Source organism: Mustela putorius, unplaced genomic scaffold (assembly GCF_011764305.1).
Source record: "Mustela putorius furo isolate JIRA1106 unplaced genomic scaffold, ASM1176430v1.1 tig00000174_pilon_pilon_pilon, whole genome shotgun sequence".
NCBI lineage: Eukaryota > Metazoa > Chordata > Mammalia > Carnivora > Mustelidae > Mustela > Mustela putorius.
Window position 1 is genome coordinate 22,813,157 of NW_025421304.1, and position 12,265 is coordinate 22,825,421.

The following is a 12,265-nucleotide window of genomic DNA, read 5'->3' on the forward strand; positions in this document are numbered from 1 at the left end:
GATAATCAATTGCATTAGGATAAACTTTCAGGAGACAGTGAAATAAGAGTTCAAGTAGAAAGAAAGGGCTGTAAAATCTGTTCACAGAAAAAAATAACTTGCAAATTTATAAAATGACTGAGAATGGTGTATGATATTGTGATTTGTAATAAGAAATACAGTAGTCCCCCTTTATCTAAAGGATGTATGTTCCAAGACACCCCAGTAAATCCATGTACAGTACTGGATTAACAGTATCCTGTATAGACTATCTTTTATCCTATACATCCATACCTATGACAATGTTTAATTTAGAAATTAGGGATGGCAAAAAATTAACAACAGTAATTAATAATATTCAATTATAACATTATACTATATCAAAATTTTATGTGAATGTGGTCTCACTCTCTCTAAAAACATCTTACTACACTGTACTCACTCTCTCCCTTTCCGGCTGTGGGATGATAGTTACCTTCCTCAGGAAATGAAGTGAGGTATATGAAGCAGCTTTGTGACGTGGGCTTGGTGATGTAGATGTAGGTTGTTATTGATTTTCTGATGATTTGCCTGGAGAATCTACAGCTTCCAGATAGTGGTTTAGTGGTTGATTGTGGGAACTGAAAATGCGAAAATGAAACCTAGGATAAGAGGGACAACTGTATATATTGGATCTCCCTGCCCATCTCAGGCACAGAAGTTCTTGGAATTTCATAAGTGTGGAGAGTAGTAAAGCCTCATGTTATGTTAATGAGGTAATCAGACCTCCCTTTAGGGCCAGTGCTGGTACATAGGAATACTAGGTCCCACCCTCCTTGGGTGGTATATCTGGTCCCACCCTGCTTGGTCAGAGGTTTTATCAAGAATGCCTAAGTGAAGAAGCCTTCATAAAGTTCCAGAAGGACAGACTAGAAGATTCCAGGTTGGTGAACACATGGATGTGGGAAGAGGGGTGGCCCTGGAGAGGGCATGAAAGCTTCACACCCTTTCCTTATACCTTGTCTTGTGTATCTCTTCTATTTGGCATTCCTGAGTTACATCCTTTTATATAAGTTCGTAATCTAGTAGGAAAAATGTTTCTCCGAGTTCTGTGAGCCACTTTAGCAGAGTAATAGAACCTAAGGAGAAGGTCTGTGGGAACCTCTGAAATGCCAGTAGGTCAGAAGCAAGGGAGACACCTAAGTTTGTGACTGGCACCTAAAGTGGGATGGAAGGTAGACAGAGTGGTGGTTGGCCAGTTGTGTAGGACTGAGCCATCCGCTTATGGGATCTGAAGCTCGGTCCAGGTAGATACTATAAAAATTGAGTTAAATTTTATGATACCTGATGTCTGAAAATTGCTTGCTGGGTGTCTGGGAAACCCCCCTCCACACATTGAAATTAGGTCCATGACTCCAAAAGAATGGTTATCAACTTACTATATGGCTTCCATTTCCTTGGAATATATTTATAAGAATGACCTATGTGTCTTATTTTAAAATTTTCACCATTTACTATGTGCCAGGAATGAAAACATCTACGACTTTCTACACTTAAAACAAATGTTATAAGCCTATTTAAATATTTGAGAGAGCTGAGGTTTTCATAATCCTTTTGGAAATTTATAAACAAAAAAATTTGAAGAGTGCTGTCCAAGAATGTAAGAGCAGTCATGCAGACAGTCAGTGCCTGAAGGGCACAGAATTCCCTCTCTCAGGCACAGTCTTTCCAGGGTTCCTCTGCAAATTTCAGGATGAGGTTCATCCAAGAACAAGATATGCATCATAGGACCTAACCTGCTTCTGCAGCCTCATTTCCTTTGTGGTATTTTCCACACCCGTGTAGATTCATACTTGAAAACCGAATGTTTGGCACTTTTCTAAAAGGACCCTACACATCTCCCCGAGGTCCTCTTATTTCTGCCTCATTCCAAATAGAGGCAGAAACTCCTTCTCCTCAAAACTCACCTCAGCATCATCCCATTTTCTGGAAACACTGCTGGGTGGTTACATAAAACTTTATACTTTTGTTAGGATTAGACACTTACGGAGTTAAGTTTTCACTGATGTCAAAGCCTATGGATTCCTTCAAAGCAAGGTTGTTGTGGGTTTTTGTTGCTGTTGTTGTTGTTGTTGTTGTTTTATCTTTGGACTTTGAACTTTGGAATACCATCTGTTATACAGTACACAAATGAATTTGTAGAATGAATAAATTTAAGAATGAACATTGAAAATACTTTTCTTTTTCAATAGAGGGAAACAGACTCATTTGAAGTAACTGAGGAAGATATATCTGGATTACCTGAAATCCTTAACTTCATAATACCTGAAAGGTAAGTCTCTGTTTTATTTTTAAAATATTAAAGTTATTTACAAAATACTACATAAATGGAACACCTGAGAGACATGTTAATTATAGAACTAAAAACAGGATAATTCTACAACTATTACTCCTTTATTCTCTCAGTACTATATCTTCCTAAACTGTGAATATTCTTCTAAATATGCTGGCATCCCTTCTGCAAACTTGCTGACTCTATTAACATTTTGCAGTACAGTATCTCTTCTGATGATGAGAAGTTGCAACATGGCGCAGTCTTAAATATCCCGTCTAGTTGGAAAATCTATAATGGAAGAATTTAGTTTGCTCATGATGTTTAAAATTATTGAGAAAGTAAGCAGTAAACCAAAGCAATCCTAAAAGCCAAACAAAGCTAAAAACCTGGACAACACCTCTCTATAGCTAGATTTGAGGACTGACTGGCTAATAGAATTGTTGATACATTAACAAATGATTTGAATGCCTGGCTGCCTAGCTGAAAGACGAGGCTTACTGACTTGCTCAATCATTCCCTGGCTCAGAGGCTCACTGGCTGGTTAACTAGCTGCCTCTCCAACTGACTAGTTAACGGCAGGCTGATTGGTTGACTATCTGCATGAAGGCCAGCTGACTAGCTAAGTGTCTGATTAAAGGGATGACCGCTTGCATGGGGGCTGGATGCACGGGCTCAGAGGCTGGTTGGCTGATGGTCTGTCTGACTAACAGTGTGCCTGACTAAATTAGTAACTGGTGCACAACAATGCACATATTCTGGAGGTATTTTCAGCTGCATACTCACACTCATTCAGACTGTAAGATTATGCAAAAATCCTGACCTTATTTGTGTTGTCTGGGACTGCATAAAATTCACAATTCCACCTCAGAAGATGTATTGTACCTGAGATATGAAAAGTTCTGATGTTTAATATTCCACAGCAACAGACCTTTAGGGAAGAATTAGGGGCTCTGTGGATGATTTTATATGCTAGAGCAAAAATAAAAATAATCCCTAGGGTGTTTGCTGCAATCTGGAGGAGCCTAGCCTTAAGTGATGGCCATGCAAGTGATCATGAGTTAGCTGCTTCCTCACAGAAGGTAGTTTATTTTTCTGGTCCCTTGTTAGTGGGCTGGGTAATTAATTTCCTGTGATGACACAGATTTATATAATCAGTCCTCACTACATCTTTCAGGTGGTAAATCTTATAAAAAGTAATAATAAATAAGAGATTAAAGACAATCCAACCAGCATTCATCTTTCCATTAGGGAACTGCTTCTCGCTATTCCATGTTCTGATAAGACTATATATTATTCTGCCTTGCCCACTTACCACCTGATGACTCTTGTCCAGACTCTTTCCAAAGAGTTAGAAGATGGATTTAACAAGAAACACTATACTATGTTCTTACTGAGGAATTCCTCAGCTCTAAAGACCAGTTTGATGTCAAGTTCTGAAGGCCCTCTTTTTGCCCTAAGGTCCTACCCAACAGAAAGTAAAGACAATTAAAATAAGTAAGAGCTGAGAGAGAAAGAGAGGGAAGAGAAAAGGACTAGAGAAGAGAGGAGAGAAGAAAAGGAAAGAAGGAATTCCCAATGGTTCAACCACAAATCTATTCAGACATAATCAAATTTATCATTGGATTTCCCAATAATATGATTCAATTTGCAATAAATATCTTCTTATCCTGAGCTAGTTTTGTCACTTGTAATCAAAAGAGTTCTAATAGAAATCCAATTCCATTAAATTAATGTAGAGACGCTGATTCATTGTTTTAATAAATATTAAACACCTACACGGTACAGGTAATACAGTGGTGTATACATTGTATTAATGGAAGGCTATATAAGGAAAAGATAACTATTACTATCATGAGCTAAAATATATAAATTCATAAAAATTTATGAAAAAATAAATATCACTATCATAAAAATAAATATAACTTAATAGACCCTATCAAAAACAGAAGTGATATACTGAAGGGCTCTGACAAGTTTGCATAAAAAATGAATGTTTGTGATGAAAATATTTTCAAAATGACCATTTCTCTTTATTTTTTGACTATGCCAATGAAGTCATTGCTTTTATTTCTCCCAGGAAGAAATTAAATATCTAAAGAGTAATCAATACAACAACAACAAAAATCACTGATTTTACATGGATACTTCTACTTTCTGCTATTTTCTCACAGAATACCTTTCCCCACATGTATCTCAGGTTATTGTATGCTTCTCTATCAGTGTTTCTGAATCTTTTAGTTATCTCTTTCAAAATGTATCACAATTCCCCATAGTAACTGTTGTATATATGTTTCTGTGTGTCTCACTATTAGACTGTCTTGGATGTAAGGGATTTATTTTACATCTTGTATTTCTCACGTATTTGTCCAATATTCAATTTGTATCTCATAGTCTTTAACTGCTAATTATATCTTAACTAAATAAAATATGTTAAAATATATAAATAATATATATTATATATAACAATAAGTAAAATATATTAGTTCAAATGCCAAACATGAGCACTCCTTCAGTAATCTGTTTCTTTCATGATTATAGACAAAAATAAAATTAGCTAATGGTAAATACCTGTGTAATTCATAATGGATGTAGTTCTTTATCTCTTATTTTTCTTGAGTTTGATTATCTCTTATCTTCCTTGAGTTTGTTAATAATTTAAAAACTCTCTAAGAATGGGGCAGAGGAGTCAAGATGGCAGAGAAGTAGCAGGCTGAGGCTACATCAGCTAGCAGGAGATCATCTAGATAGTTTACTAAGCACTGCAAACACCTACAAAATCTACACCAACAACAAGACAGAAGAAAGAGAAATCAAGGAGTCAATCCCATTTACAATTGCACCCAAAACTATAAGATACCTAGGAATAAACCTAACCAAAGAGGCTAAGAATCTATACTCAGAAAACTATAAACTACTCATTAAAGAAATTGAGGAAGACACAAAGAAATGGAAAAATGTTCCATGCTCCTGGATTGGAAGAATAAATATTATGAAAATGTCTATGCTACCTAAAGCAATCTACACATTTAATGCAATTCCTATCAAAATACCATCCATTTTCTTCAAAGAAATGGAACAAATAATCCTAAAATTTATATGGAACCAGAAAAGACCTCGATAGCCAAGGAATATTGAAAAAGAAAGCCAAAGTTGGTGGCATCACAATTCTGGACTTGAAGCTCTATTACAAAGCTGTCATCATCAAGACAGCATGGTACTGGCACAAAAACAGACACATAGATCAATGGAACAGAATAGAGAGCCCAGAAATAGACCCTCAACTCTATGGTCAACTCATCTTCAACAAAGCAGGAAAGAATGTCCAATGGAAAAAAGACAGCCTCTTCAATAAATGGTGTTGGGAAAATTGGACAGCCACATGCAGAAAAATGAAATTGGACCATTTCCTTACACCACACACGAAAATAGACTCAAAATGGATAAAGGACCTCAGTGTGAGAAAGGATTCCATCAAAATCCTTGAGGAGAATGAGGAGAACACAGGCAGCAACCTCTTCAACCTCAGCCGCAGCAACATCTTCCTAGGAACATCACCAAAGGCAAGGGAAGCAAGGGCAAAAATGAACTATTGGGATTTCATCAAGATCAAAAGCTTTTGCACAGCAAAGGAAACAGTTAACAAAACCAAAGACAACTGACAGAATGGGAGAAGATATTTGCAAATGACATATCAGATAAAGGGCTAGTGTCCAAAATCTATAAAGAACTTAGCAAACTCAACACCCAAAGAACAAATAATCCAATCAAGAAATGGGCAGGAGACATGAACAGACATTTCTACAAAGAAGACATCCAGATGGCCAACAGACACATGAAAGGGTGCTCCATATCACTCGGCATCAGGGAAATACAAATCAAAACCACAATGAGATATCACCTCACACCAGTCAGAATGGCTAAAATCAACAAGTCAGGAAATGACAGATGCTGGCGAGGATGTGGAGAAAGGGGAACCCTCCTACACTGTTGGTGGGAATGCAAGCTGGTGCAACCACTCTGGAAAACAGCGTGGAGGTTCTTCAAAATGTTTAAAATAGAACTACCCTATGACCCAGTGATTGCAATACTGGGTATTTACCCTAAAGATACAAACGTAGTGATCCAAAGGGGCACGTGCACCCGAATGTTTATAGCAGCAATGTCTACATTGGCCAAACTATGGAAAGAACCTAGATGTCCATCAACAGACGAATGGATAAAGAAGAGGTGGTATATATACACAACGGAATACTATGCAGCCATCAAAAGAAATGAAATCTTACCATTTGCAATGATGTGGATGGAACTAGAGGGTATCATGCTTAGCAAAATAAGTCAATCAGAGAAAGACAGCTATCATATGATCTCCCTGATATGAGGAAGTGGAGATGCAACATGGGGGGTTTAGGGGGTAGGAGAAGAATGAATGAAACAAGATGGGATTGGGAGGGATACAAACCATAAGTGACTCTTAATCTCACAAAAGAAACTGAGGGTTGCTGGGGTTATGGACACTGGGGAGCGTATGTGCTATGGTGAGTGCTGTGAAGTGTGTAAACCTGGTGATTCACAGACCTGTACCCCTGGGGATAAAAATACATTATATGTTTATAAAAAAATTTTTTTAAAACTCTCTAAGAATCAATTTTAAAATCTTTTATCACAGATAAAATCCCAGATTGTTTCATGAGTGAATTCTACCATACTTTCAAATAAGATGGTACCAATTGTCTACAATCTGTTTCAGAAACAAAGCAAAAGCAAACTTCCCAACTGATTCAATGGTTTGGCTAATATAATTTAAGTAGATACTGTGTTCACAAAAGACAGGATATAATTCCTCATTCCACAAGTGTGGCTATGTATACTGGCTTTTCCTCAAAGAAAATAATACAGAAAGGGAAGACAATAAATTTATAGTGAAAAGACTTGATAAATACTTAAAGTCAGGTGACCAAGATTAACATGAACAATGATAAGTCATATTGATTATAAGTACCCTTTCCACATGGTAATGTAAATGGCACTTTTTTCCCACTGTCGTCTTCTCCCACAAATCTGTGCCCTCTATAAAACCTATACCCCAGTCTAATCATCAGAAAATCATCAGACAAAAGAACCAACTGAAAGAAATTCTACAAATACCTACCAATAATCTTCAAAAATGCCATAGTCTACAAAAACAGGAAAAACATGAGCAACTATCAAAACCAAGAGGAACCAAAGAGGTATGACTACTAAATGTCATGTGGGACCCTAGAAGAGACTTTGAAAAATAGAACATCAGGGATGATTGCAGAAATGTAAATAAAGTATAGACTTAAAGCTAATAACAATACCAAAATCACCTTAATTATAACAAATATTCCATAATAAGGTATGGCTTAAAAAAATAGGAAAAATAGGAGAACCTGGGTATGGTTTATAGAAGAATTCTCACTACTATCACCCTAATAGCTTTGTAAATCTAAAACTATTGTAATTAACTATTTATCTGTCTCCCTACCTACCTACCTATGTACCTAAATGTCTAGAGGCAGAGAGAGTTACTAAGGTCAATGTGTGAGGTGAGATTTAGGGGAATAGGAATGGACACGGTAAGAAACATGTTTAGAAGCATTTTGAAGCAAGTGTTTTAGGAACCAGGGGCAAAAGTGGTAAGCCTAGCGAGGGGAGCCAGAGAACAGAGTATGTGGCAAATGATGGATCTGGTGATGCAGGCAAAGGTCATTTAGTTAAGAGTCTTAGAAGCTATTTAAGGGGCTTAGACTTTATACTTAGACTAGTGGAAAATATCTGATGGGTCAAAAAAGATAACAAACCTCATCAGATTTTTATGCTGGAAGGATAATGCTGTCGGCCAAACTTGTGGGCAAGACCAGGGTGTAATACAGTTCAAGCTAATTATGATGGGTTGCAAGATATGTCTAATGATGGTGGGAATCCAAAAGAGTGGGTAAAGAAGGAAAATTATACGTGATATTGATGAAATATTGAATATGAGAAATGAAAGAACTGCAAAATCAAGAATGATGTTCTCCTCTCTTAAGCAACGGGATTCAAACCAAGCTTTTAGACAACAATGCCACTGTTCTGTTGGTCCTCCTGCTATGCCACCTATGATGAATATCTATGTTGCATTTTATAACCATTGCAGGATAAGGTTTACATGCATGCTGGAGTAGGTGATGGGGAGCAATAGGCTATATTTATTTCGAGATTTCCACGATACTCCCTATCTCTGTTCCATAGTACCAGCGAGATTTGAGGGCTCTCTCGCTCATACTCAAACATTTTCCTAAAGGAACTGAACCACCATTTGTGGAGTATGTTCCCAGTGCCAAGCAAAACATTTTAAAATGTGTTCCCATTTAATATTCCCAGTAAGCTCATTATATGTGTGTGTATGTATATATACACACAAATACACATGGTGTATGTATGTATATATGGGAATTTGCATGTGTATATGTATATATATGTGCATATACATACACACACACATCTCCATTTTTAGACATGAAAAAGAGCGTATGATAGGATAAATAAATTTGTAAGGAACTGCAGTTATTCATCGTGATAGAGTTTTAAGATTAGTTTTGCCTAACTTTGAATCTTGTTCTTTTACAAAACATCACATTGCCTCCCCGTAATAAAAGCACTTGCAATTATTTCAAGAACAGTAAATTCAAGGGAAAAGGTTTGCCCCATATAAAAAAAAATCCTTTGAAATTTTCAATTATGTATATTTATGAGTTGACTTAAATAAAGACTAGTGAATAAAGTGCTTTTTCCTTGTCTCAAATGATAGTTCCCAAGACTTGTTCCTTCAGATGACTTGAGCCATTTCTATTTGAGTGGTTCTTGGCGGAAGGAATGAAAGAGCTTCACGATGACACAGTTCAAGTCACTGCATAAATCAGGCAGCATGAACGATCCCATTATCTGGTCATGGATCCCTGGCTGCAAGGAGCTTTTGCTAAAGGTAAATCCACAAATGCATCAACATTGGGAGGACCTTCTAAAAGTCAAGGCCTGATTCTAATAAGATGATGGGATGTGTGCGGTGACACAGGACAGATAGGAGTCCTCTATGGTAGGAATTTATCACTTCAGATATGGTTTCCCTTTGCTCTTATATAAAGGTGACAAAAGAATGCCATAAAGCAAATAGGAGTAAGACATCCAAGTAATATTAGGAAGAATATGGAGATATTCAAGGGGCACGAAACATCTCAGATCAGGTTTCTGGGCCAATGAAGTAAAGCAGAACACCACATGGTTAACTTAAACATTGGGATTCACTGTTCATTATCTAAAACTTCTTCTCTGACCATAGATTTAATAATATTCCTAATGCAAATGTATTTGTATTTCGATTATTGTTTTCATCACTAAAATGTAGTTTACAGAACTTGACATAACTCGTATTTTTTGGATGAATTCAGTTAGGTCTGGCATGAGAAATATTGATGCCAAGATTAAATAATAAGATAAATAATAAAGCTAATAAAAAGCTTAGCTAAACTTTGATCAGAATACATGATGATCCAGGTATTATGTTAAATGTTTCATGTGAGCTTTCTTAATCAAAAATTTTAAGTCCCTGGGGTGTGCCTGGGTGCCTCAGTTGGTTAAGCATCACAGCTCAATCAGATCATTACAGAGTCAGTAATTAAAAAAAAAAAAAAGTAAGTAACATTCATTGATAGCTTTCTGTATGCCAAGGGCTCTGTATTTTATGTCTTCTTACTTAGGTCATCTATAATACTTTACTACTTCTTAAACATTTGGATCATTGTCCTCTGTTTACAGAATAGCAAAAATATGTTTTTGAGGAATAATTTTTAAAAATTACATCAGACAGTCAGTAAGTGGGGAAAAAATTTCAACAAAATTATTTCAAAGTCTATGCCCTTTTCAATATGTCATAAGAAAAAAAGTGATTGGTCCTGCTCCTGCTAGATACTTGATAAAATATGTTTGTGCTTTTTTTTTTTCTGTCCTATTTACTTGTATTTCCAAATTAGGGGGGAAAAACTATGTTTTTTCATCTCATATTTGTATTGTGTGAATATACACAATGTTTTGCATATTGTAGACACTCAATATTAATTAAATGAGTGAATGAGCATGTAATGGAGAGACAGACATAATTCAGTGATTCTGAAGTTTTAATGTTCTATGCAGAATCATGGTCTAGTTTCATGATAAGTGAGTAGTAAGGACCAGATTAATTTTTTCCCTCCTGCTGCTTCTATACTGCTAAGTCTCAGAAGGTGAAAGTCCTAGAATCTGTGGCAAACATCTGTGGGAGCTCATATCAGTTGTTCAAATGAGAGCTTTATTTTATTTGTGGCATTTGTTGTTCTTTATTACACTTACCTCTCTGTCACAATTAAAAATGCTTCTGAATTTTTATGAAGTGTTCTAGGAGCTTTAAAGTCATAAAGATACACCCTGAGTTCAATTTGTGATTTAGTTTGCTGGTAGTCTATGATTCTCTTGAGAACCTGCTGTTTGGAAAATGTTTATTTGTTGTTATTAGAATATTTTGAATTTAAAATTGGGTTATTTTCCAATGTCCTTAAATTGGTATTTTAATATATATATAGATATGTAAAGTTTTTTAAAAGAAAACTTAATATCTGGGCACACAGTTTGATTTTCTTCCTTAAGAAGTATTATTAGAGTATTAGAAGTATTATTAGAAGTAATGTTAGAAGTATTATTAGCTAGTAGGGGCTCAGACAGCACTGGCAAAGCTTGATGGCTAAAAAGACGTGTCTTGAGATTGCTCTGCTTGGGTTCAAATTTGCCATTGTCTGTTGTAACCTTGGGCGATCTACTTATGACCTTTGTATCTCAGCTCCTTCTCTGTGAAATGGATTTGACTGCGGCATATAACCCAAAGGTTAAATTTGCCGCTACACGTCAAGTACTTTAAAGACCATCTTATTCATAACAAGTGCTTAGTAAATGTCAGTTGTTTTGTTACTCCTGTTAGAAATAACCAAAACTCCACTTTTGTTTTGGTGTTTGTTTTCTGCCACAATAACTCATCATACATGTAACTCCATACTTGTTTAGATCTCGCAGGCATTTAAATATTTAAACCTTGTACTAGCTTGGTTATTTTGTTTTAGTTCATTTTACTGGACTTGAATTGCACAAGGTTAGAGTAATCATATTCTCAGTTTATATTAAACTATTAACATCACAACATTATTAAGGCATATCTTATTTATTTCCCCCTTCAAATCTAATCACCTTTCCCTTACATACCTCTAATAGAAACTTTCATCAACTGTGACTTGAGAAAAGGCATTGCATTTAACCGTATCTCAATATCCCTTATATAATAAATTGAGACATTTGATGGTTTACTATAATATTCTGATTAAAATATCTACAAATCTAGCATATACTAAGTCTCACCAATGCTTAGTAATAAATAATCATATTAAAAATGATGTAACATTATTAATGTCCTTAGTATCCTACCATTTACCAAAGGCTAAATTCTTCATCTACGTGAACATTAATGTGGATGATATCAGACTTATCAAATCATTTTATGTGCATTGTGATATCAGTGTTACTTTTTATTATTTTGAATGGGTACCCACTAGTTCTCAAAGATGAGATCTTTATAATAATGTTTTTAGGAAGTTTTTATATATCAGTTCTATGGTAAGTGCATTATCTGAAAAAATGACAATCAAAATGAACACCCTGTGTATTGAATGAAAATATTACTACTATGCTACAAATAATTAAACTTTGCCACAACAATTTTCATTAAAGTGCCCAACTTTCACATAGTTTGATCTGAGATTTAAACTCAGGCCTGCCTAAATCCAGAGCTTCTGTGCTTTAAATATTAGGCAGAACTCATGACCAAGAGCATTTCCTTCTGCTATAATTACTGTAGAATGAAAGGACATTTATGCAAAGTTTTTAACAATTAGT

General features: G+C 35.6%; 1 long non-coding RNA gene across 1 annotated transcript; it reads left to right on the forward strand.

The window, feature by feature from the left end:
- Positions 1 to 646: 646 nt before the first annotated feature.
- LOC123391049 lies at positions 647 to 9,357 on the forward strand. Its single transcript, XR_006605689.1, has 3 exons — positions 647 to 901; positions 2,211 to 2,290; positions 9,105 to 9,357. It is a non-coding gene; the product is annotated as an uncharacterized LOC123391049 (long non-coding RNA).
- The last annotated feature ends 2,908 nt before the right edge of the window (positions 9,358 to 12,265 follow it).